We start from the raw sequence: 25,482 nt of genomic DNA, 5'->3' as shown, positions 1-25,482 counted from the left end.
AACACTTCATTATAGGCTATTATCTCCTGCACCGTTCAATGCCGGACACTTTAATGTCCTTCGAAGGATACCTACCTAGCTTACCTATCAGCAAATCGGCATGAGATCTTTCTCTTGGGGCGTCTGCATGTTCTTCGTCACTTGCATAGGTAAGAGGCGGGTTTCAGTAATTTAAAATATTGTTTACAAAGAGAGGACTCATGTTAAATGAAGTGGAGATTTTATTTTATCATTGGCGACATCTAACATTGTGATTTACGTTGAAGTCATTGTGGTTGATGACCGCAAGAAAATGATGCTATACTGGCAGACGGCCCTACTCTAAGTCACTGAGGTTGATGACCCCGTTACCATCCAAACGTCTAAGCTGAAGGCTGAACACAATTAAGTTACAGTAGTTGATGACCAAGGCTTCCACATGAATAAATCCCCAGCACATCTGATGCTCAACAAATCGAAATCAAAATAAAATGAAATAACAACACTTGTTGCAGTAAAGTCCCTTGCCATCGGACATGTCCCCTTAATCGTTACGTAAATAAGTTGAAATTTCCCCGCTAAGATTTCCAGAATATATGTCTGGGGTGCTATGTAATTTGTTGACCACATCATCTATTTTCGCCTGGACTCCCACGATATTCTTCAATAAACCACTCAGTTCCAGTTTCTGTGCGCTGACCTCCCCCTTAAGTGAACCTAATTCCTTGTCTACCGGGCGAGTTGGCCGTGCGCGTAGAGGCGCGCGGCTGTGAAGCTTGCATCCGGGAGATACGGTAGTAGGTTCGAATCCCAATATCGGCAGCCCTGAAAATAGTTTTCCGTGGTTTCCCATTTTCACACCAGGCAAATGCTGGGGTTGTACCTTAATTAAGGCCACGGCCGCTTCCTTCCAACTCCTAGGCCTTTCCTATCCCATCGTCACCATAAGACCTATCTGTGTCGGTGCGACGTAAAGCCCATAGCAAAAAAAAAGTCCTTGTCTGTCCCTTCATGAAAAGCTGTTAGTTCGTCACTCATAACTATAACTCTATCTTGGGTATCCTTGAGTTGTTTAGACAAATCTAACCTCGTATCACCTAAGTCTTTTCCTATTTCCTCCACGTCTGCTTGGATATCCTTGATGTTCTTAAATTTCTCCTCCTGAGATGCACGTATCTTTCCCACCTCTTCCTCAGTACTTCGGAGTATTTTCCTTTCGACAACTTCGATGTGTTTGTCTACAGTTGCTCTAACCTCTTTAGCTATCTGGTCAACACTAGTGTTAACCGTAGCTATCTCTTTCGGCAGCGCCTCGTTTTGCTCCTGCATCACAGGGAAAATTTTGGTTTTGAAGGCTGAATACAATTAAATTACAGTAGTTGATGACCAAGGTTTCCACATTAATAAATCGCCAGCACATCTGATGCTCAACAAATCAAATAACAACAACAAACGATCACAAAACCTGTGGCAGTGAAGTCCCTTGCCATCGGACATGTCCCCTTGACCGTTACTTCAATAAGTTGACATTTCCCCGCAAATAAAACTAATATTTCCAGAATACATTTTCAAGTTAGTCACTTGGTTTTAAGCTAATTCTCAAAATACTGTTCCAGTGAAGTTAATAAATTAATAAATGAAGTAATCTCACAATCCTTATTAACAACAAATTCATCTATCCCGGACGAATTGGTTTCTTTAAATTCCCTAACAGTGTTAATTACATTTTCGTTATCACTTGGACATGTTTACCAGAAACATTCCTTTGACGAAAATACTGATCTTCTATTGTTTGATGCTCATAGTTTTCTTGGTCCACAGCTGGAAAGCTGAACACATTGTCATAAATATGGGTACTATTTATCTATTTCATAATGTCACTCAAAAAGTTTACATTATAAAACTAATGATAATTAAGAAACTAGCTTGTTTAACCCTAAACTTAAATCCTATAATGTGCATATATTTTACACACAACGCAAAATGAAACAACCCATTCCAATCGCTGATTCCGGCACCTCCTTCGATATGATTTCAGGCCGATGAGACTCAAATGTCGTAATGCACCACACCCAACTCTAGGGTGGATGGACTATTGCACCCCATGTGCTCCACAAGCATGAATTCATATCGCATGAACCTACATCTGTGCCTTGGAAATCAACAACAACACAACACAATCATCCATCACGAACTCTATGGATTGACAGCTGTCGTGACGTTCAAATAAAATAATTGCAAAACTTTGGACAACCCTCAACAACACGAAACAACATCACTACAGATTCTCAAATTTTGAAACCCCTGAAAATGGTTATTCACAACATAACATACCATCGTGCCCTTTCCGTCGCCTCGATAATGAATCTCAAGTCCTCTACTAAACGACTCTCTTCTAAAATAATGAAATATAATTCCAAACATTTATTATAAATGACAAAGTCTAAGTTACTATTTCTTTCTAACAGTGAATTGCGTCGACCGCCCAACAGCTGGCTTAATACCTGGAACAAGACCCCTTCTGGCTATCTCTTAAAATAAACACACACGTTATCTTGACCTGTATCAAATGAAAACATCACCTTGCTGACAACTCGCATGAATTACAATTATTGACAAACACATAATATGAGAAGAGATTTAATTAAAAACTACACTTGAAATATTCTTACCCGTAGCGGTCCTACGGTTTCACATGGGATCCTAACTATGGAATGAACCAATTCCCATATCATTAAATTACATAAAACAAATCCTCGGGTTTCCTACAATGCAAATCTCGGCACAAAGTCTCTTCATCACTACAGAATTTCAACAACCTGATCCACATTCCTTCCCGTTTCTGCAAGACTTGAAACACTTGATACGAAAAATTCTCTACACGACAATATATGGAACATCTCTCTTACTTGATCCACTGTGTTGTTACATAAAACAATCTGTGACAAACTAACCATCTCTCCTCGCATATATGAGTTTGACAACACAATTTTTCCAATACCGAAACTCACAACTTGATTTACAAAGATTTTACTATTATTTTCCTCTCATCAATTCTCCCTTGACAAATTTACAACGCCAAACACATGACTTTCCTTCCGCAACAGCTGACATTCCATCATTATCGCGCACTCGCTCTGAATGGTAAGCAACGGATTACACTCACAGGAATTTCATCTTTAGACTGAACAGAATATCATGAAAAATTAATGTCTTAACTTTGGCAAACAAATATATGAAACAAACGTACGGAAATGATAGTTCGTTCTACACATTATATTCGTTTTACAGTCATCAATTTTACCACTGTACAACATTTCACGCGCTAGTTTCGCAACTTGTCCGAATATGCAAGAATAAAAAAATTACGTTTTGTCGAATTCCTTTGACATTTTCACGAAATAAAAGGGTGACCAAAATGCATCACACATACACAAACAAAATGGTGACATCATGAAATAAATGAAATGCACTTAACAAGGATAGTCTACATACCCAAAGTCTTTACCATTAACAACCAACTTGTTTCACTTAGGATTTCCTGACGTTTACTACGGCAGTTTAGTCGCCAATTCTTCTTAAAATGCACTTTTAACAAAAAATAGTTCCGCCGAATTACTTCGTATCCCCGTACATTCTACACGTGCGGAAGACGTAATTTCTGTAGCGTGCGAATGAGAATTATCTCACCTGTCCTCCACGTGCCGCCTCTGGTCAGTATAAAATGCAGCTAGGGCTCCTCATGACTTGTAATTTATATGGGGCCTCATGTAATTAATTTAGGACTCTGATTCTTTATGACTCAAAGCTGTGTAATTGCTTTACAGCAAAGAAGATCTGAAAACAGAGGATGTAAAGGTTTTCATCCAAGCGCTGACTTCTATCTTACAGGATACCGCTGGTAGCATCTGGTATCTCGCGGCATTATTAACACAACTGATGGCTTACTGTTTCTTTCTTACAGAATACCACTGTTCGCAACTGGGAAGTCACTGTTTTAACGCAATGAGAGCTCACTGCTTCTTTCTTACGAAACATCACTGATAGCAACTGCGAGCTCACTGCGTTAACTTTGCTATAACTAGATTCGATTTAAATTACTATACCACCATTTTGGAAGAATACACTTGGATACATGAAATGATCATACAGTAGGGTAATCTCGTATTAAGGATCACATGAGCACGTGAAAACCCTGGTAATACCAAAACTCATGCAATTTACACGATATTTTATGATGAGAACAAGATCTCTGTATATTGCGACGTATTTACGAAGTTGTAAGTTCCGATTCACTTTCCATTTCCATTCGAATCACGCGCCACGCCAACCGATCACAACCCTGTTTTGAACTAGAAACTTCGGCGTATTGCACAGCTGGAGCTTCAAGGCGCAGTGCTGTCGGTATGGCGAATATGATCACCGATTACTGTGTGATCATGGCACTGCCTTCTCGATATGCATCCGATGGCTGCTTCATATCGAGCAGGCAATGAATTACGGACCTCTAACGCACTTACAATGCCTCTTCTAAAAGTTATTCTAAAATCCCAAAAATTGCGGCACGTATTGGGTAGTCCGTGGAAGTGGTTAATGCACGGAGCTGTTACCCCGGAGTGGTTAACTGACTAATCGCATGGCGTTGTTGACAGTCAAACGTGTAACGTAATATAGCTTAATGAACCAATGAGGTGATGTAATATAGGCTAACTGAGCTCCTGTTAACGTACTGATCGACTGAGGAGCAACTTAGGCCTATACATCGGATTTTTGGTACTGTCATCGCTGTGTGAACACCCAAAATTCTTAAAGCACGCGATGCCACTGACTACCAGACACCGGTTTGTAAATTATTCACAAGCATTGATATATATGTCCGCCTCTGTGGTGTAGTGGTTAGCGTGATTAGCTGCCACCCCCGGAGGTCCGGGTTCGATTCCCGGCTCTGCCACGAAATTTGAAAAGTGGTACGAGGGCTGGAACGGGGTCCACTCAGCCTCGGGAGGTCAACTGAGTAGAGGTGGGTTCGATTCCCACCTCAGCCATCCTGGAAGTGGCTTTCCGTGGTTTCCCACTTCTCCTCCAGGCAAATGCCGGGATGGTACCTAACTTAAGGCCACGGCCGCTTCCTTCCCTCTTCCTTGTCTATCCCTTCCAATCTTCCCCATCCCCCGCAAGGCCCCTGTTCAGCATAGCAGGTGAGGCCGCCTGGGCGAGGTACTGGTCATTATCCCCAGTTGTATCCCCGACCAAAAGTCTGAAGCTCCAGGACACTGCCCTTGAGGAGGTAGAGGTGGTATCCCTCGCTGAGTCCGAGGGAAAAACCGAACCTGGAGGGTAAACAGATGATGATGATGATGATTGATATATATTAATAAATGAACAATAAACATTTTCTTTACAGGGGTGTTTATGCATCATTTCTACGTGGGAGATATGAACAGATCTAAATGGATGACTTGCAAGAGAAAGAGTTTTGGTTAATTCTGAGGATGAAGACACCAGGCAAAAATAAGCTAGGTTCATGGAAGGAACGAAGATAGACTCCCTGAGATTGTAAAGCCTATACACCCGGAGTCAGAAGCGAGTAAGATTTGACTAAGAGCGGTCAGATATGCTACGAGAAAGTGAAAGAAATAAAAACGTACAAGTTGCTGAAAGCTATTCAGTACTGAACTAGGAACTCTGGCTACCTCTTCACAGCCATTTGTTAACTAGGATGAAGATAATTCAGTTGTATTACGAATATTAATTATAGTTTGACGGGAAATTTAATTCGGTTGCCTTTTATGATAAATTGCGCAATACTCAAATAACCAATGATGATCCTCTCCCTCTTATATCAGTCTAAAGTACAGAAGAAAGTGGCAATACAACCTTACTTTGTGGGTAAAGAAGAGGTAAGAAGGAGAAGAGTGGTAAGAAATAAAACGAGGCGTTGTGGGGAGCCGCACGGTCGTAGTTCATTCAGTCCCCGGGAGAGAGCGGTCCCGCGGGAGAGAAGAGTACGAAGCTTGCCTCCAGAACAGAATGATGAACTGCTGAATTCGCATTGAGCAACAAACTGCTGACAGATGCCACAACCTATGCTCAGCCCTTGAAATTCTATGTATTCATGAAAATATAATCAAAACCATTGTGCTTCCTTTTCTGTGATATTATTCTTGACTTGCTGTACCCACCAGCTTAGCCAGGTTACTCAGAAGGAAGGTAGCGGAATATTCCAAATGAGAAAGTTAGTTTTGTGTTGCCTGCGGTGGAGGCTGAAAGCAACATGGTCTCCGTCCATTTTTCATTACACTTCACTGCCCGAAACAATGTAACATAAGATACATGCAAAGGGTTCGTAACTTCTTCGTTTTTAACATAGTATAACCTTCCAATGTATGTCAGGATGAGATTAGTGAACACATTGGAAGCTTATGTCGAGAAATGATGTCAATGAAATCTTATGTCCGGTTATCACACCTCCAGATGAATTAGAAGGCAGTTGATTTGTCTAATTACGTGAACGGCATCGCCGAATTGAAGATATCAGCAGATTGATAATCAGCTCTAAACCCCGTGGTATCTTGGAAATGTTGGTAGATAGTTAATATTGTGAAACATAGGGCAGGATTATATGAATAATACGTATTCTTCAAGCAAAGTTTTTGAAATGCATGAACGGCAGTATATCTGCGACAGAATGTTACTGAGGGCCATGAAATATGTAAACAATAAATTTATATGAGAGGGCCATACCTTGTACATCTAGTCTCGCACGATCCGACTATCGAGATGAAGAAAGGAAACTGTCGATTACTAACCTAAATACGAGGCGGCAATTATTAAATAAGTTCCTTTACTAGTACAGCTGATTTGTACGAGATCGTCTTACATTATGTGTCAAATGTTTCCAATTGTCAGAAACATATGGGAGCTAGAAGCTGAGAAGAATTCTGAAAAGCAAACCGTCTGCAATTATTATGTTGTAGTAGAATCTGTTTTGTCTCTGAAGAAGTTGATACACTCTCAATCTGCATCTCAGAAAGATCGGAAGCAAGAATTCATAGGGAAAAGATTGTATTGAAAGGAGTTATTAAAAAGATATTGGCATATTATAAACATACAATATTGTAAAACAAGATATCTTGTTATTGAATGAAAAGGCAAGTGTATCGCTTGAACTGTTAAAATTGTATTAAGGTGTATGACCTTGTTCTAATTGATATCTCTAAGTTTCAGGTAATATGGAAGTGTCATCAGATAATTATTCAGATGCTGTGTGTGCACGTATCAACATGAACAACTAAAATAGAGGGACCTCAAAGGATCTGATCTGAAATGTGATGGACAATACTTGATAATGTTATTGAGTGAGAGCTGAACTCGGAAGGTGACACCATCGTGGAGCAACAACCCAGGATGAGTACTTGAATATCTTATACATATTCCGCCACGTAATTGCTTATTGTAGCTGTAGAGTAGTATTTATTTTGTTGTCAATTTTGACATGAACAATTTTAACTTGAAAGCGACCGTTATTTGTTGGACATTGCGTTGTAATATTTATGATCGTTACGTCTAGTGTGGTGAGCCAGACTACGTTGTGATAATATGCGATAGCTGTGTAAGATTTCTTTAATGTTTGCTAGCAAGGTTTTACGAAAGTTTCTTCGACATGGATGTTATTGGTACCGTAATGATGTTATGGTATTGAACGCTAATTTAACTTGGAGCTCACGTACCTTGGAGGAGCTCGGTATTTTGCGACGTGCGATTCTGTGGTCTTCAAAATGTTATGTGCTTGTGTGGAAATACAGTGTTTGATAATAGAAGTGTGATACTATTGTGGTGATATGGAATTAATGCGGCAACGTATTTAGTAATTTTACGTAATTGCCTGAATAGATTGTTCTTTAATATTGTGAATTTCGCTGTGCATGACGAGTTGTGCGATGTAATAAGGTGTTAGTTACGGTAGGATCTTTGAAAATATTTACGTGGATAGAGAGATGTGATGATTATAGACGTGTCATTAGGATTGCGAATTTTATGATGATGTTATGTGAAGGTCCTGATGATGGTATTGACGGTAGGAACTATGTTGGTCATGCGTGAATTTTGATGTTGTCGTGATGAATAATTTATTTAGGTGCGAGGCCGTATTTTAGAATAATATTATAGGATGTTGCACTCACGAACACTAGTAGTTGGTCGTCACATTTATCCTATTTAAATACAAGATTGACCAGAGCGCATGATATTAAAGGGATGTTTAGGATCTTCGCAAGATAATCGGTAACGTAAAGATATTAAGGTCATGTCGTAAAGGAAATATGATCTTCTATGGTAAGTAAATCATTTCTTTGCTAGTTGGATTTTGTAGATCATTTGAGTTGACGCCTAGTGCTAATGTAGTATTCCAGGTCAACGTCGCAGTGGTATCCGGAGGCGCAGAATCAACGTAGTTAGACAAGGTTATTGTAGATGTTGCAATGTTTCTTGATGTTTTATCTAGGTGTGGTCACCGATGAATGTACGTGAGGATCGAGTCTGTCTTTTAAATACATGATTTTGATGGATGTTACATTATGTTATGATCCTGTGTCTTTCAAGCATTTCTGTTGCATTTATGGTGATTTTATATGGTTAGAATAACGGTAATTTTCAAGTTGCTAGATAGACAGATACTGACATATAGTGCGATGATTTTTAAAGGAGAAATGACGGAATATTATAAGATGTTTGGGTAGGAAATAACATTCTGAAGTGGAAGATTCTATAATTCCCAGTGATTTATTTTGAAAATGCGAGGTTGATGACTGATATCTCACTGTAAGCCTTCAGCAGAGGGGCACTTTGTCTCTTTTGTTTCGATTGATGATGTTGTATTTATTTGTAACAAGAGCTTGAAGTTAGGTATTTATTTTCAATTTAACGAGATATTTTCCTTTTATATCCGTTTGTGTTGCCAATAATTTGTTTTTAATGTAGTTGATGCATTTAAAGTTATTTTAAAGTCATTAAACGGGAGATCCTTCCATAAAATAAAACATTTTACGGAGTTCTCATTTAAAGTAGCATAGGAACATTAGGATAGTTATTTAATTTAGGATAAGATAAAATGTTGGTCAATGTGTCTCGTCGAATATGCCAATATCTTCGATCTCTTAATACACTATTGCGGAATATTCACGTAATTTAGGCAGAAATGATGATTACATTCCACGTTAAAAGCCACGATGATAACAGTCCACTTAATTAACCTGTGTCCCAACTCGTCGGACTTGCACGTCCCTTGAGTGGAGCCTTCATGGATCTCCGACTGCATTGCTTCGCCGCGGCTTAACCCAACATTGAGATACGGAATTAAAATTTACAACATGGTCACAGGGACTGCTGTCAGGGCACATATAGGTATATAATTTTACTTGACACCCAACTGTGGGGCCAGAGTTGAATTGTTTTATTACCGAACGACTAGACTCGAATTACTTATCGCGTGGCAGTGGACTTAAAGAAAGGAAAACTCGAAAAGACATTGGTAATCAGAGAACATTGAATCTACAACGTTGTTGGTGAAGAATGTTTGAAATATTTATTTAATCATATATGTTATGAGTAATATTGGAAGGATTTGACCGTTAATCAGTACTACGATTTTATTTAGTTTCATTTTATGACATTATGGAAGGATTTTCCGTAAAGTTTCAGCTCTTGTTAATCGGGATAACGAGTCATTTAACTCGGATAGAGCGATAGGTTGTTCCGTGTCACTTATCATTGGATGTCCGTCATATTTCGGGTCAGATCCGGAGAGACCCATACGTTCATTTATTGAATCTAATTTGTGAGGTGCTAGGCAGGTATAGGTGTTGTGGAAACACTAGATAAAGACTGTAGAGAGATATTGAGAGTGATATATTCTTGTTAAGGAACGATATAGGAAATTACGATGGCGTCTCTCGCTCAAGTAAAACTGTTATTGGAGGAGCTCGCTGGAAAAATGAATAAAATGCAGGAATCGCAAGAGAGTACAGAAAAGAGAATTCAGGAAGCGCAAGAAAATACAGAAAAGAAAATTCAGGAGGCACAAGAAAATACTGAGAAGAAAATCCAGGAATCACAGAATACTACTAGAGTAGAAATCCACGAATCCCACGAGAAAATGCAAGGAACTTTTGACAGAATCACTGATATGGTGCAAGAAAATATGAAGGTGATGCAAGAAGAGATTGTATCGTTAGGATCGAAAGTCGCTGAAGTACAGGGAGAAGTATTAAATTTTAAAGAAGAAATGAATGCAGCGATGAATGAGAATAAGAGGAATTTTCAAGAAAAATTCGAAGAATTGAAGGATGATTTTAAGTCAAGCATCCAAGAGTTGCGAGTTCAAGTCGACCATGACCTTAAAGAGCTCAAAGAAGAAGTAGATGGGATGCAGGAGAAGATGAAAGAGTCTGATAATAATTGGGATGGAAAACTTAAGAAGGTATCGGATGAAGTCATTATCACCAATGAGAATATACGGAAAGAGATAACCCAAGCAAGGGAACAAATAAATGACAGATTCAATTTGATAACGGAAGAATCCGAAGAAAATAAAGCTTTGATGAATCAGCAAATAAAAGGATTAAAAGACGACTTAAATGCTATTCAAAAGGACGTACAGAACCTGAGGATTGAAAACGAAACAAATAGGAATTTGGTATCATCGTTGAACGACCGACAGACGATAATTGAGGATGGAAGGAAGACTGAGGTAAACAGTCAATTTGAGATACCTCAGCTTTGCGTTGATATTAATGACAACGGGACAATTCATACAGGAAGTGGAACCCAGATTGTTAACATTATACGCACTTATGAAGATAGGCCTAAGAAATTTAACGGAAATATAGGATCCAGTATGACTCCTCGTGGTTTTCTAAGAGAGATTGAGGAATACTTTAGGGAAACAAAGGTATCTACAGAGCGCCAGTTAAAGACAGTGGAGAAACACTTAGAAGGTGCACCACTCATTTGGTTTAAAGCTTTTCGCTACGTTTTTGAGGATTATGCAGGCTTTAAACAAGCTTTCTTGGATAAATTCTGGGGGATCGACGTTCAGCAAGGAATCAGACTCGATCTATACTCAAAGAAATATTCTTTAACGGGACCGAGTAGGTTTGCCGAATACTTTACGATGCAATTTCATCGACTGAAGGAGCTTGATTCTCCACCTACGGAAACAGAAATGGTACGAGCAATAATCAAACAGTTCCCTGCGGATATACAGAGATTATTGACGGCGGCAAACATTCAATCAGCCGTGCAAGCAGAGTCGATACTTCGGCAAATTGACAGCACGACAACACATACTAGTAGCCGCATAGTAAGACACGTCGATCCGACGGTAAACGTTGTAACACCAGCAGGAGATGAAGATGTAGAAAGAAATCAGGGATACAATAGTCACGGTCAAGGAGACAGACCTAGGACGAATGAAGGCTACAGAAGAGTGGAACATAGGGATGAGAAGAGTGACAAGACGCGCCAGAGGTGGACACCGTCTCGAAACGAAGAGCGGAGATGTCCTAGGTATTACAGAAATACAAGGTGGAGTCGAAACAGAGATAAATGGCCATACCGCAGAGATAGGTATCGAGAAAATTCAAGACAAACAGATATTCGACAGGACGAGGAGATAAACAAGGAAAGAGAAAGGTACCTTGGTGAATTAAGAAAGCAGCAGGAGTGCAAGCAATGGGAACGAGCGATATTGAATCAAGATATGAACGCTGATTGCGTGGGCGCGACTAGTCTGTTGTATCAGCAAGAACAAAGAAAAGAAGGTACTGATAAAACGTTAAATCCCGCAGCCACACCATTTGACAAGAATAATCAAGGCAATGACGGGGTGAAAAAAAAAACTTCGTTTTGGAATCAGTAACAAATAATAGAATTAGTAAATTAAACCCAAATTATAGGCAGCACGAATGGGTCATAGCAGGAATCGAATCGTGGGAATTTGAACCCGAGGAATTGCTTCACGAAGACGGTCGACCAGAAGGAACAAGATTAAAGAGAGGACTACCCGTTATCTACGTCACAATATTGGGTATTCGAGTATTGTCATTATTGGATACTGGAGCAAGTATAAGCATCATCTCCAAACTACTATTCTCAGAGTTACAAGACAAAGCACACTTGCCTGTAATTCCGATTGCCAACATGAAAATCAAGGGCATAATTCCAGACAAGGTCACGAAATGCAAGATACAAACTTATTTGCCAATAGAGATCGGAGGAAATTTAATGGAACATCCATTTGTAGTCATGGACAAAATCCAATATAACTTAATTATTGGATCAGATTTTATCAGGGAAAACAACATAGTAATTGATTTAAAGAAAGAAGAAATAAGGATCAGATGTGACGGTGAAAGAGGACAGGACATTACAGCTAGAATAGAAAACAAGGAAACGAGCGAGCTACAGAAAACCATGAACATTTCAATAAATGAAGCTGCCCATGTTGCCGAGAAGATAATGGAAAGATACGACACAGAAGATGCTATATGTGGACAGACAATCGACAGTGGAATAGGAGGAAATCCTGAACAGCAAGGGATAATTGAGAATCTGCTGAAAAGGTATAGCAATGCTTTTAAGAGCCAGCCTGGAGCAATAAAGGACTTTGAATACAAGTTATTAGTGAAAGATTGGAGGCCGTTTAAGATTAAACCGTACCCTATACCAGATAAATTCATGCCCGAGGCTAGGAAGGTAATACAGGAGATGATGGATAATGGTATAATATCTAAAGCACATACACCATTCGTTAGCCCTCTGGTAGTGGTAAGAAAAAGCAATGGATCGATTCGCGTGTGCATTGATGCGAGACAGGTCAACTCCAAATTAATTCCTGAGTATGATAAAGCCCCAGTAATAAAAGAGATAATAAGAGGATTTCGGAACAAGAGATTTTTCACGATTTTAGATTTGACTTCCTCATACTTCCACATAGTTTTGGAGAGTAAATCCAAGCTATTTACTGGTTTCATGTTTGATAATCAAACGTATATCTTTGAAAGACTCCCATTCGGCATTTCTAATTCTGCGGCTGCATTGGTACGAGCTTTAGACAGGAACTTGAAACCGGAAGTAAAAGAATTTATAACCATTTATGTTGATGACATCGTACTGGCGACAACAACTTTCGAGGAGCATGTAGTCAAGTTGGAACAGCTGCTAAGAAATTTAGATGAGGCTGGATTCAAAATCAATCGATCCAAGTCAAAGTTCTGCCAATCTGAAATCTTGTTTGTTGGACATGTAATTGATGGAACTGGAATAAGACCAAACCCAGTTAAGATACAGGCCATATGTAACTTTCCGAAGCCCAGAAGGATTAAGCATATCCGACAATTCTTGGGAATGACAAGATTTTTCGCTAGCCACTGTCCAAGGTATACAGAGATATTAGCTCCCCTGCAAGATTTATTGAAGACCAATAATCGTTGGCGGTGGAATGAGAGTCATGATCGAGCTTTTGTTAACGCGAAGGAATTACTAGCTAACAGTATAAAACTTGGATATCCGGACTTCGATCGTGAGTTTATCATTCAATCTGACGCCTCAGCAGTTGGAGTTGGAGCTGTATTGTATCAGGAGAGTAATGGGGAGAATAATATAAACTATTTGGCCTTCGTTAGTAGAAAATTAAGAAACCATGAGCTTAAGTATACGACCACTGAGCTTGAGATGTTGGCCATTGTTTACGCATTACAACAGTGGAGAAAAATAGTGTATGGGTATCCGGTAGTTGTTAGGACGGACCATAAAGCACTAACGTTTGTGTTAAAAACCACATTATCCAGCGAGAGAGTATCACGATGGGCACTTTATGCGCAGCAATTTAATTTAAGAATTGAGTTCTGCCCAGGTAAAAGTAATGTGTTGGCAGACAGTCTAAGCCGAAATCCAACCGAAGAGCCTCTGGAGGTCAATGTTATTGAAACAACTCAAGAGGATGAAGAATGCTTGGAAAGCTTAAAACGATTGCCGGAACTGCAACTTGAGGATTCATCACTGAAAGAGATTATTGAATATTGTCTAAGAAGGTCAGCTGATGATGGACCCGAAGATCAAATAAATGATTATGTGCTGACGAATAACATCCTGTATAAGTACATAGACAAAGATCGGAAGAAATTAAGAGTGGTGGTGCCACGCAAATTAAGATGTAAACTCATATGGTACATCCATAGAATGATTGGTCATGGTGGTCTAGATAAATTAGCGGCTACAATAGGAGAGACTTTCACATGGACTGGATTCCGGAGAACCATAGGGAGAATAGTAAAAACCTGCGATATATGCCAGAGGGTGAAATACAACTCCGTATTATTGTATCAACCACCAATAGCTGTGATACCAGACCGACCTAGGGAAGTATATGCCATGGATTTGTATGGGAGTTTACCCGTAGGTAAACGTGGAAACCGTTTTGTATTGGTAGTCCTCGATGTGATGTCAAAATTTGTATCACTTCAACCCATTAGGAAGGCCAACTCTAAGTCCATAATTAGGAGTTTAGAAAGAGTAACGATACCAAAGATGGGTAAACCAAAATGCATAATAACGGACCATGGAACACAGTTTACGTCAAACGAATTTGCGGAAGCTTTAAGGAAAATGAACATTCAACACCGGCTTAGTTCCATAAGGCACCCTGAATCCAATGCAGCTGAAAGGGTCATGAAGGAAATTGCGAAGTATTGTAGGATTTTCTGCCATGAACGTCATTGGACATGGACTTCTTGTTTACCGACAATAGCCGATTGTATAAATTTTACATGGCACGAGTCTATCGGCAATATTCCGAGCATTCTTCACATGAACGAGCAGCCAAGACGTCCCTGGAACGAGATCATTGCTAGACCAGTCGAAGAAAGTCCTAGCGTCGAAGAGAACATAAAGCAAGCTCAGGTGTGTATGAAAAGGCAGGCCGAAAAACGTCTAAAGAAGTTAAGGCATAAAAGATTTCGAGAACCTTTGGAGGTTGGAACCTATGTTCTTGTAAGAAAACCAGCCGTATCTTGTCCTACGGAAAAATTCTATTCCAAGTTTGCACATTTGTACATCGGGCCGTTCAAGGTTATTGAAGCACTGGGCAATAACGCATATAAAATACAGAGTTTGGAGTCCAACAACATTGCTATTTTCAATGCTTCAAGTCTTAAACAGTACAGTTTTCCGATCGTTGAAGAGGAGGAAGTCAATATCATCGTGGAAGACGAAAGAAACGGAGATGCTTGGGATGTTTATTCGCTGACCGACGGATCAGATGACGAACGATGAAGTCCGGACAGGATTGGAAGACAGGATATGGTATAACGGTATCCCAAGACCAGAATTATTTTCGTTCATTTCAGACGTGATAAAAGAAGATTTCATTGAAGAAGAGAATTATGATAAGATCTGGCATGAATATGAAATTTCTCCTTTCATACGAAATTTCATTTTTTGAGTAGAGGAGGAATATAACCTTCCAATGTATGTCAGGATGAGATTAGTGAACACATTGGAAGCTTATGTCGAGAAATGATGTCAATGAAATCTTATGTCCGGTTATCACACCTCCAGATGAATTAGAAGGCAGTTGATTTGTCTAATTACGTGAACGGCATCGCCGAATTGAAGATATCAGCAGATTGATAATCAGCTCTAAACCCCGTGGTATCTTGGAAATGTTGGTAGATAGTTAATATTGTGAAACATAGGGCAGGATTATATGAATAATACGTATTCTTCAAGCAAAGTTTTTGAAATGCATGAACGGCAGTATATCTGCGACAGAATGTTACTGAGGGCCATGAAATATGTAAACAATAAATTTATATGAGAGGGCCATACCTTGTACATCTAGTCTCGCACGATCCGACTATCGAGATGAAGAAAGGAAACTGTCGATTACTAACCTAAATACGAGGCGGCAATTATTAAATAAGTTCCTTTACTAGTACAGCTGATTTGTACGAGATCGTCTTACATTATGTGTCAAATGTTTCCAATTGTCAGAAACATATGGGAGCTAGAAGCTGAGAAGAATTCTGAAAAGCAAACCGTCTGCAATTATTATGTTGTAGTAGAATCTGTTTTGTCTCTGAAGAAGTTGATACACTCTCAATCTGCATCTCAGAAAGATCGGAAGCAAGAATTCATAGGGAAAAGATTGTATTGAAAGGAGTTATTAAAAAGATATTGGCATATTATAAACATACAATATTGTAAAACAAGATATCTTGTTATTGAATGAAAAGGCAAGTGTATCGCTTGAACTGTTAAAATTGTATTAAGGTGTATGACCTTGTTCTAATTGATATCTCTAAGTTTCAGGTAATATGGAAGTGTCATCAGATAATTATTCAGATGCTGTGTGTGCACGTATCAACATGAACAACTAAAATAGAGGGACCTCAAAGGATCTGATCTGAAATGTGATGGACAATACTTGATAATGTTATTGAGTGAGAGCTGAACTCGGAAGGTGACACCATCGTGGAGCAACAACCCAGGATGAGTACTTGAATATCTTATACATATTCCGCCACGTAATTGCTTATTGTAGCTGTAGAGTAGTATTTATTTTGTTGTCAATTTTGACATGAACAATTTTAACTTGAAAGCGACCGTTATTTGTTGGACATTGCGTTGTAATATTTATGATCGTTACGTCTAGTGTGGTGAGCCAGACTACGTTGTGATAATATGCGATAGCTGTGTAAGATTTCTTTAATGTTTGCTAGCAAGGTTTTACGAAAGTTTCTTCGACATGGATGTTATTGGTACCGTAATGATGTTATGGTATTGAACGCTAATTTAACTTGGAGCTCACGTACCTTGGAGGAGCTCGGTATTTTGCGACGTGCGATTCTGTGGTCTTCAAAATGTTATGTGCTTGTGTGGAAATACAGTGTTTGATAATAGAAGTGTGATACTATTGTGGTGATATGGAATTAATGCGGCAACGTATTTAGTAATTTTACGTAATTGCCTGAATAGATTGTTCTTTAATATTGTGAATTTCGCTGTGCATGACGAGTTGTGCGATGTAATAAGGTGTTAGTTACGGTAGGATCTTTGAAAATATTTACGTGGATAGAGAGATGTGATGATTATAGACGTGTCATTAGGATTGCGAATTTTATGATGATGTTATGTGAAGGTCCTGATGATGGTATTGACGGTAGGAACTATGTTGGTCATGCGTGAATTTTGATGTTGTCGTGATGAATAATTTATTTAGGTGCGAGGCCGTATTTTAGAATAATATTATAGGATGTTGCACTCACGAACACTAGTAGTTGGTCGTCACATTTATCCTATTTAAATACAAGATTGACCAGAGCGCATGATATTAAAGGGATGTTTAGGATCTTCGCAAGATAATCGGTAACGTAAAGATATTAAGGTCATGTCGTAAAGGAAATATGATCTTCTATGGTAAGTAAATCATTTCTTTGCTAGTTGGATTTTGTAGATCATTTGAGTTGACGCCTAGTGCTAATGTAGTATTCCAGGTCAACGTCGCAGTGGTATCCGGAGGCGCAGAATCAACGTAGTTAGACAAGGTTATTGTAGATGTTGCAATGTTTCTTGATGTTTTATCTAGGTGTGGTCACCGATGAATGTACGTGAGGATCGAGTCTGTCTTTTAAATACATGATTTTGATGGATGTTACATTATGTTATGATCCTGTGTCTTTCAAGCATTTCTGTTGCATTTATGGTGATTTTATATGGTTAGAATAACGGTAATTTTCAAGTTGCTAGATAGACAGATACTGACATATAGTGCGATGATTTTTAAAGGAGAAATGACGGAATATTATAAGATGTTTGGGTAGGAAATAACATTCTGAAGTGGAAGATTCTATAATTCCCAGTGATTTATTTTGAAAATGCGAGGTTGATGACTGATATCTCACTGTAAGCCTTCAGCAGAGGGGCACTTTGTCTCTTTTGTTTCGATTGATGATGTTGTATTTATTTGTAACAAGAGCTTGAAGTTAGGTATTTATTTTCAATTTAACGAGATATTTTCCTTTTATATCCGTTTGTGTTGCCAATAATTTGTTTTTAATGTAGTTGATGCATTTAAAGTTATTTTAAAGTCATTAAACGGGAGATCCTTCCATAAAATAAAACATTTTACGGAGTTCTCATTTAAAGTAGCATAGGAACATTAGGATAGTTATTTAATTTAGGATAAGATAAAATGTTGGTCAATGTGTCTCGTCGAATATGCCAATATCTTCGATCTCTTAATACACTATTGCGGAATATTCACGTAATTTAGGCAGAAATGATGATTACATTCCACGTTAAAAGCCACGATGATAACAGTCCACTTAATTAACCTGTGTCCCAACTCGTCGGACTTGCACGTCCCTTGAGTGGAGCCTTCATGGATCTCCGACTGCATTGCTTCGCCGCGGCTTAACCCAACATTGAGATACGGAATTAAAATTTACAACATGGTCACAGGGACTGCTGTCAGGGCACAATAGGTACTGAATTATCAGCGCTTACATATGAGACAAGTTATATTTTAAAGATACTTGAAGCCCATCATTTAATCTAATTATTTTTTCTACAGTCCGCCTCTGTGGTGTAGTGGTTAGCGTGATTAGCTGCCACCCCCGGAGGCCCGGGTTCGATTCCCGGCTCTGCCACGAAATTTGAAAAGTGGTACGAGGGCTGGAACGGGGTCCACTCAGCCTCGGGAGGTCAACTGAGTAGAGGTGGGTTCGATTCCCACCTCAGCCATCCTGGAAGTGGTTTTCCGTGGTTTCCCACTTCTCCTCCAGGCGAATGCCGGGATGGTACCTAACTTAAGGCCACGGCCGCTTCCTTCCCTCCTCCTTGCCTATCCCTCCCAAACTTCCCATCCCTCTACAAGGCCCCTGTTCAGCATAGCAGGTGAGGCCACCTGGGCGAGGTACTGGTCATACTCCCAGTTGTATCCCCGACCAAGAGTCTGAAACTCCAGGACACTGCCCTTGAGGCGGTAGAGGTGGGATCCTTACTTTGTGGGTAAAGAAGAGGTAAGAAGGAGAAGAGTGGTAAGAAATAAAACGAGGCGTTGTGGGCAGCCGCACGGTCGTAGTTCATTCAGACCCCGGGAGAGAACCTGGAGGGTAAACAGATGATGATGGTGATGATGATGATTTTTTCTACACCACATTTGTCGTTATGTTACCGTGAGCACAAGCGAAGAGTGATTTATGCTACTAAGAAGGGAGAATGTGACGTACAGTTAGTCGAGTGAGAAGCAGTTCGACCTAAGTTCATGTCCTGCATCTCTCAAAGTCTGACCCTGTGACTTGTTGATAGTCATCGCGTAGCACGAACTGACGGGGAACAGCAAACGGAAACTGTGTGGAACTCTAAGCTACTGTTATTATTTGAATGTAGTGTTAGGATTTGTGCTTTGTTACTCTAAATAATTTACTTCGGAAGCATTTCCCTGGAGTATAGGGGAACCACGTGGCATTACGACATTGTCTACGGCCGGTATAAGCGTCCAGATTCCAACTCCAGGACTCCGACCAGTGCGGTGAATACTTGTCTTAACTAGAGATGAAAGGAAAAATGCCGAGTACTATTCCAGTTATAACAAAATCAGTATTAGGTGCATCAGTTGCTGGGCCATTTCCGCTAGGGCTTAGACTGCAAAATATTCCGTCATAATATCTCTCTTATTATTCACCTTATCGTCCGGCTCCATGGATAAATATTTAGCCTGCTGGTCTTTGGCCACAGGGGGCCCGGGTTCGATTCCCGGCAGAGTCGGGAATTTTAACCTTAATTGGTTAATTTCGCCGGCACGGGGGCTGGGTGTATGTGTCGTCTTCATCATTTCATCCTCATCATGACGCGCAGGCCGCCTACGGGAATCAAATCAAAAGACCTGCATCTGGTGAGCCGAACTTGTCCTCGGACACTCCCGGCACTAAAAGCCATACGCCATTTCATTTTTTTTCATTCACATTATCGAAAAAGTGTGCATTATAAAGAAGTTTTAGGAACAGACTTTCGTTAATGTTGGTAAATGCAATACCTCCGGTAAGAAATCAGCTTTATGCGCACTCGCTGCTGGGTTTTGTCCGCTAGGATTAGCTGTAAAACATTTCATTAATAACATCTCATTCATTAGTTCTTCTATCGAAAAGTACACGTTAGAATAATGTCTGATAATTGAGTTCATTAATCTTTATAATTGCAATTTTGTGGGAGAGAAAAATCACTGTTTTAGTCTTCCTATAAATCCACAGTTTATTCAGAGATTTTATTATGTTATGGGATCAGAAAGCTGTATTTGGATATGTGGATTCTAATTATCGAGTTTGGTTAAAACATTTCTACAGTAATTTTCCAGTTATAAGAAAACAGCTCCACGTGCCCCGGCTTTTGGCTATTTCCGTTAGTAATTGGACTATAATACATTCTGTTAATAATATCTTCCTTATTAATTATTCTATCGAAAAATTGTACTACAAAAATGTTTTTGAAACAGATTTCCATCAACGTTCATGGATTTTCATTTAGGTTGGTCGTGGATATTTATTTTGTGGGAGAGTAAGATCACTGCTTTGGTCTTCCCTAATCCATTAATGGATTACGAATTGTTATGGGCCCTAAATTCTGCCCTTGGATAGCTGGATTCTAAACATGAAGTTTGGTTGAAATATGCCCGGTAGTTTTTAGTTATAAGGACTCAAAAGAACAAATAAACAAATACCAAAGCTAGCATTCTCTAGGTAGTCATTAATACGCGTACATCTGAAACGAAGAACTATAAGGAAATTTCACCAATGTAATCAATGTACAGACACACGGTCGTTACAATTTTATTTAAATAGATTTTGAAAATATTTACAGCTTGCATTTTAAATGAACTGTAATATCTATTAATAATAATAATACCGAGCTAGCTGGCCGTGCGGTAAAGGTCGCGCAGCTGTGAGCTTACATTCGGGAAATAGTGGGTTCAAACACCACCATCAGCAGCCCATAAGATGGTTCCCCGTGATTTGCCATTCTCTCAGCAGGAACATTCTTGGGCTGTACCTTAATCAAAACCACGGGGCTTCCTTCCCAATTCTAGCCCTTCTGTACCCCATCGCCGCCGTAATACCTATATCAGTGTCGCTGCGACGTAAAGCAAACTTTAAGTAAAATGAATCATAATTTCATAAGTTAAATCATCTTTTCTTCATTATGAAATTTAACGTTGAATAATTTTGTACAATAAGGCACATTATACTTCAGATCAGTGGAACATGAGCCGGAGAAAATGTTCTGAAATCGGTTAATTCACTTTGGAATTATTATTAGTTAAATGATGTATACAAATACTCCTCTTCTGAAGGCCAGTTCCTTTCTAAATTCCCTACTGTTTCAGTGCATTCTATTCTCTTCAACATCTCCGATAATAATATGATCAGAAACAAAGACAAGACGAATAACGTCGTTGTTGCACAATGGCTGTAAATACTATGCGTAGTACACTAACAGAACAAGGCCCATGCAAATGTGTGCCCATCTTACCTTTCTCAATTTTTTAACTTTTCACACAATAATCCTAATAATAAACAGACCAGTTTAGTACAGATTATATTTCAATAATTTACTGTTTCCACCTTTTCCACTGATTTACCGCACTATATTTTACTGACCGCATTTCTGATACATGTTTCTCTGTCTACCCTCATAGGTAAGTACGGAACAACGCCAGATAAATTTTTTTATTTCGTCTACCATATAGCACAAGAACATAGAGCATCAATTGGACTAACCCTCTTGTCAAAATGATGACTCTCCCAGGTTTCAATTCACGATATTTGAATCAAGAAACCAATGCTCTATCACTGATCCACATGGGAAGCTCTAAATGTAAAGCAATGCAATGGGAGGGGGAGACTTGGACTTAAGCTATATAAGTAACTCCAAGACAACAGGTACCAAAACAGAACTCCATGGCGCAACAACCCCGAAAGGCCAAAGCTTACCAAGCGACCGCTGCTCAGCCCAAATGCTGCAGATTAGGAGTTGTCATTTGGTCTTCAGAACGAATCCTCGCGGCCGTTATTCTCGACAGATAGTGGCTTTACAAAACGCATTACCGGGCGAGTTGGCCGTGCGGTTAGGGTCACGCAGCTGTGAGCTTGCATCCGAGAGATAGTGGGTTCGCACCCCACTGTCAGCAGCCCTGAAGATGGTTTTCCGTGGTTTCCCATTTTCACACCAGACAAATGCTGGGGCTGTACCTTAATTAAGACCACGGTCACTTCCTTCCCACTCCTAGGCCTTGCCTGTCCCATCGTCGCCGTAACACCTATCTGTGTCGGTGCGACGTAAAGCAAATAGCAAAAAAAGCCATATTTTTCCTTCTCTGTCTATTTTTATCATTCACCTGAAAATAATGACATAAAACAAAACATGCCCTTCGCACGTTATCTTCCTCGCGAAACGAACACGATCGTCAAACACAGATCCGCACACGCAAACGAAATTAAATAAATATGGGTTAATTGTACTGCAGGACTTCGGCATTACAATGACCGTCTGTTGCCTTGGTATGAATTTACGAGACGGTTCCAAATGGAAAACCCGTTAATCTTGACTGACAATCTTTCTGCACTTCTATATAACCGATTTTCACTGTTCTTCTGAGTAGGGTGCGGTCGCTTCAAATTCTCTGAACACAACGCTGGATTGCAAAATGGCGCATAGTTCTTTTATAACATTTACTCCCACTCCCGTGCGGTCTGCATTTACCGTCTAATATTACAGACACTTTTTCTACCCCATAAAAATGTACTTATGGCAGATCACGACGTAACACGTAGTTGTTTAGTTTAGTAGCGCTGTTGATGATAAGCATTGAAGGGTTACTCTTAACCAACTGAATTGTTAAATTACCTCATAAGACAGGCTCTATATTTGGTCGATATAACAGAGTTCGAACGAATAGGCGCGTCTTTCGACAAATTTCCTTCTGGAGCTATTTAGTGGTGTAAAATCTTTACCATTAATGACCAAATTGTTTCACTTACAATTTCCTGACGTTTACTACGGCAGTTTCGTCGCCATTTCTTCTTAAAATGTACTTTTTATTAGGAAAAAAGTCCGGACATATGTGTTGTATACAAGGAACTTGGTATACAAGGCACAACATAAAAGTTTATTGCTTCAACATTTTTATACAATATGTACCTGAAATAGAACGAAACTTTTCTTGAAACTTGTTGAGTTTCACTTGTTTAATGTTAATATAAGGTAGTACGCTGAGGGCCTGAATAACACACTGACTGACAGAGCAAATGCAACACCAAGAAGGAGTGGTCATAACTTTATGCCAATTGCAGGGTAGACTGACGTCACTGAGGTATGCTCATGATGTAAAATGCGCCGCTGTGCTGCGCACGTAGCGAACGATAAATGGGGCACGGCGTTGGCGAATGGCCCACTTCGTACCGTGATTTCTCAGCCGACAGTCATTGTAGAACGTGTTGTCGTGTGCCACAGGACACGTGTATAGCTAAGAATGCCAGGCCGCCGTCAACAGAGGCATTTCCAGCAGACAGACGACTTTACGAGGGGTATGGTGATCGGGCTGAGAAGGGCAGGTTGGTCGCTTCGTCAAATCGCAGTCGATACCCATAGGGATGTGTCCACGGTGCAGCGCCTGTGGCGAAGATGGTTGGCGCAGAGACATGTGGCACGTGCGAGGGGTCCAGGCGCAGCCCGAGTGACGTCAGCACGCGAGGATCGGCGCATCCGCCGCCAAGCGGTGGCAGCCCCGCACGCCACGTCAACCGCCATTCTTCAGCATGTGCAAGACACCCTGGCTGTTCCAATATCGACCAGAACAATTTCCCGTCGATTGGTTGAAGGAGGCCTGCACTCCCGGCGTCCGCTCAGAAGACTACCATTGACTCCACAGCATAGACGTGCACGCCTGGCATGGTGCCGGGCTAGAGCGACTTGGATGAGGGAATGGCGGAACGTCGTGTTCTCCGATGAGTCACGCTTCTGTTCTGTCAGTGATAGTCACCGCGGACGAGTGTGGCGTCGGCGTGGAGAAAGGTCAAATCCGGCAGTAACTGTGGAGCGCCCTACCGCTAGACAACGCGGCATCATGGTTTGGGGCGCTATTGCGTATGATTCCACGTCAACTCTAGTGCGTATTCAAGGCACGTTAAATGCCCACCGCTACGTGCAGCATGTGCTGCGGCCGGTGGCACTCCCGTACCTTCAGGGGCTGCCCAATGCTCTGCTTCAGCAGGATAATGCCCGCCCACACACTGCTCGCATCTGCCAACAGGCTCTACGAGGTGTACAGATGCTTCCGTGGCCAGCGTACTCTCCGGATCTCTCACCAATCGAACACGTGTGGGATCTCATTGGACGCCGTTTGCAAACTCTGCCCCAGCCTCGTACGGACGACCAACTGTGGCAAATGGTTGACAGAGAATGGAGAACCATCCCTCAGGACACCATCCGCACTCTTATTGACTCTGTACCTCGACGTGTTTCTGCGTGCATCGCCGCTCGCTGTGGTCCTACATCCTACTGCGTCGATGCCGTGCGCATTGTGGAACCTGCATATCGGTTTGAAATAAACATCAATTATTCGTCCGTGCCGTCTCTGTTTCTTCCCCAACTTTCATCCCTTTTGAACCACTCCTTCTGGGTGTTGCATTTGCTCTGTCAGTCAGTATACATTCAATCTTGTCTTGATGAGACAGTCTGTTCAATTGAGAGAATGTTCTTGATAGTCGAAAACTATCGGTCATGTATAATAACACGTGTAACTTGTAGAGAGAGTTCGTATTAGCAGAATGCTAACAGGAGGAGTATTACTTGCAAGTAACTGGCGTCTAGTGTTCATATATAGCAGAATGCTATGATTGGAGTCGGAGCACTGTAGAGGACTTGAGTGAGTAGCAGAATGCTTGGATGGGTGCTCGACGTGGCTACGGGATGCAGGATGCAGGATGAATGAGGCAATGTCCAGTGGTGAAATCTCACGGTCAGGAATCAGTCCACCTATTCAGAACACATTTTTAAGAGGGTACCTCCGTGTGTGACTTGCGGTGTAGTCTGGTCGTTGGACACTGTAGGAGTCCTGGAGAGGCGAGAAACGTTGCTCCTTTTATAGCGCTGGCTGACGTCACAGACGATCACGTCAGCGCACTGCAGTCTGCCTCGTGGTCTCTGGAAATATCCATGTGTCGGGCGGACTGCGGAGATTGTAGGCGCGGAGGACACACACAACAATATCCCTGCCCATTCTACACGTGCGGGTGACGTAATTTCTTTAGCGTGAGAATGACAACCACCACCTGTTTCTCCTCGTACCGTCTCTGGTCAGAGATAAGAAATGTAGCTAGAGCACATGAATTGTAATTTATATGGCACCTCGTGTAATGACTTTAGGACTCTGGTTCCTTATGACACAAG

Source organism: Anabrus simplex, chromosome 1, assembly GCF_040414725.1.
Source record: "Anabrus simplex isolate iqAnaSimp1 chromosome 1, ASM4041472v1, whole genome shotgun sequence".
Classification (NCBI taxonomy): domain Eukaryota; kingdom Metazoa; phylum Arthropoda; class Insecta; order Orthoptera; family Tettigoniidae; genus Anabrus; species Anabrus simplex.
Note: the sequence above shows the minus strand (reverse complement) of the source record.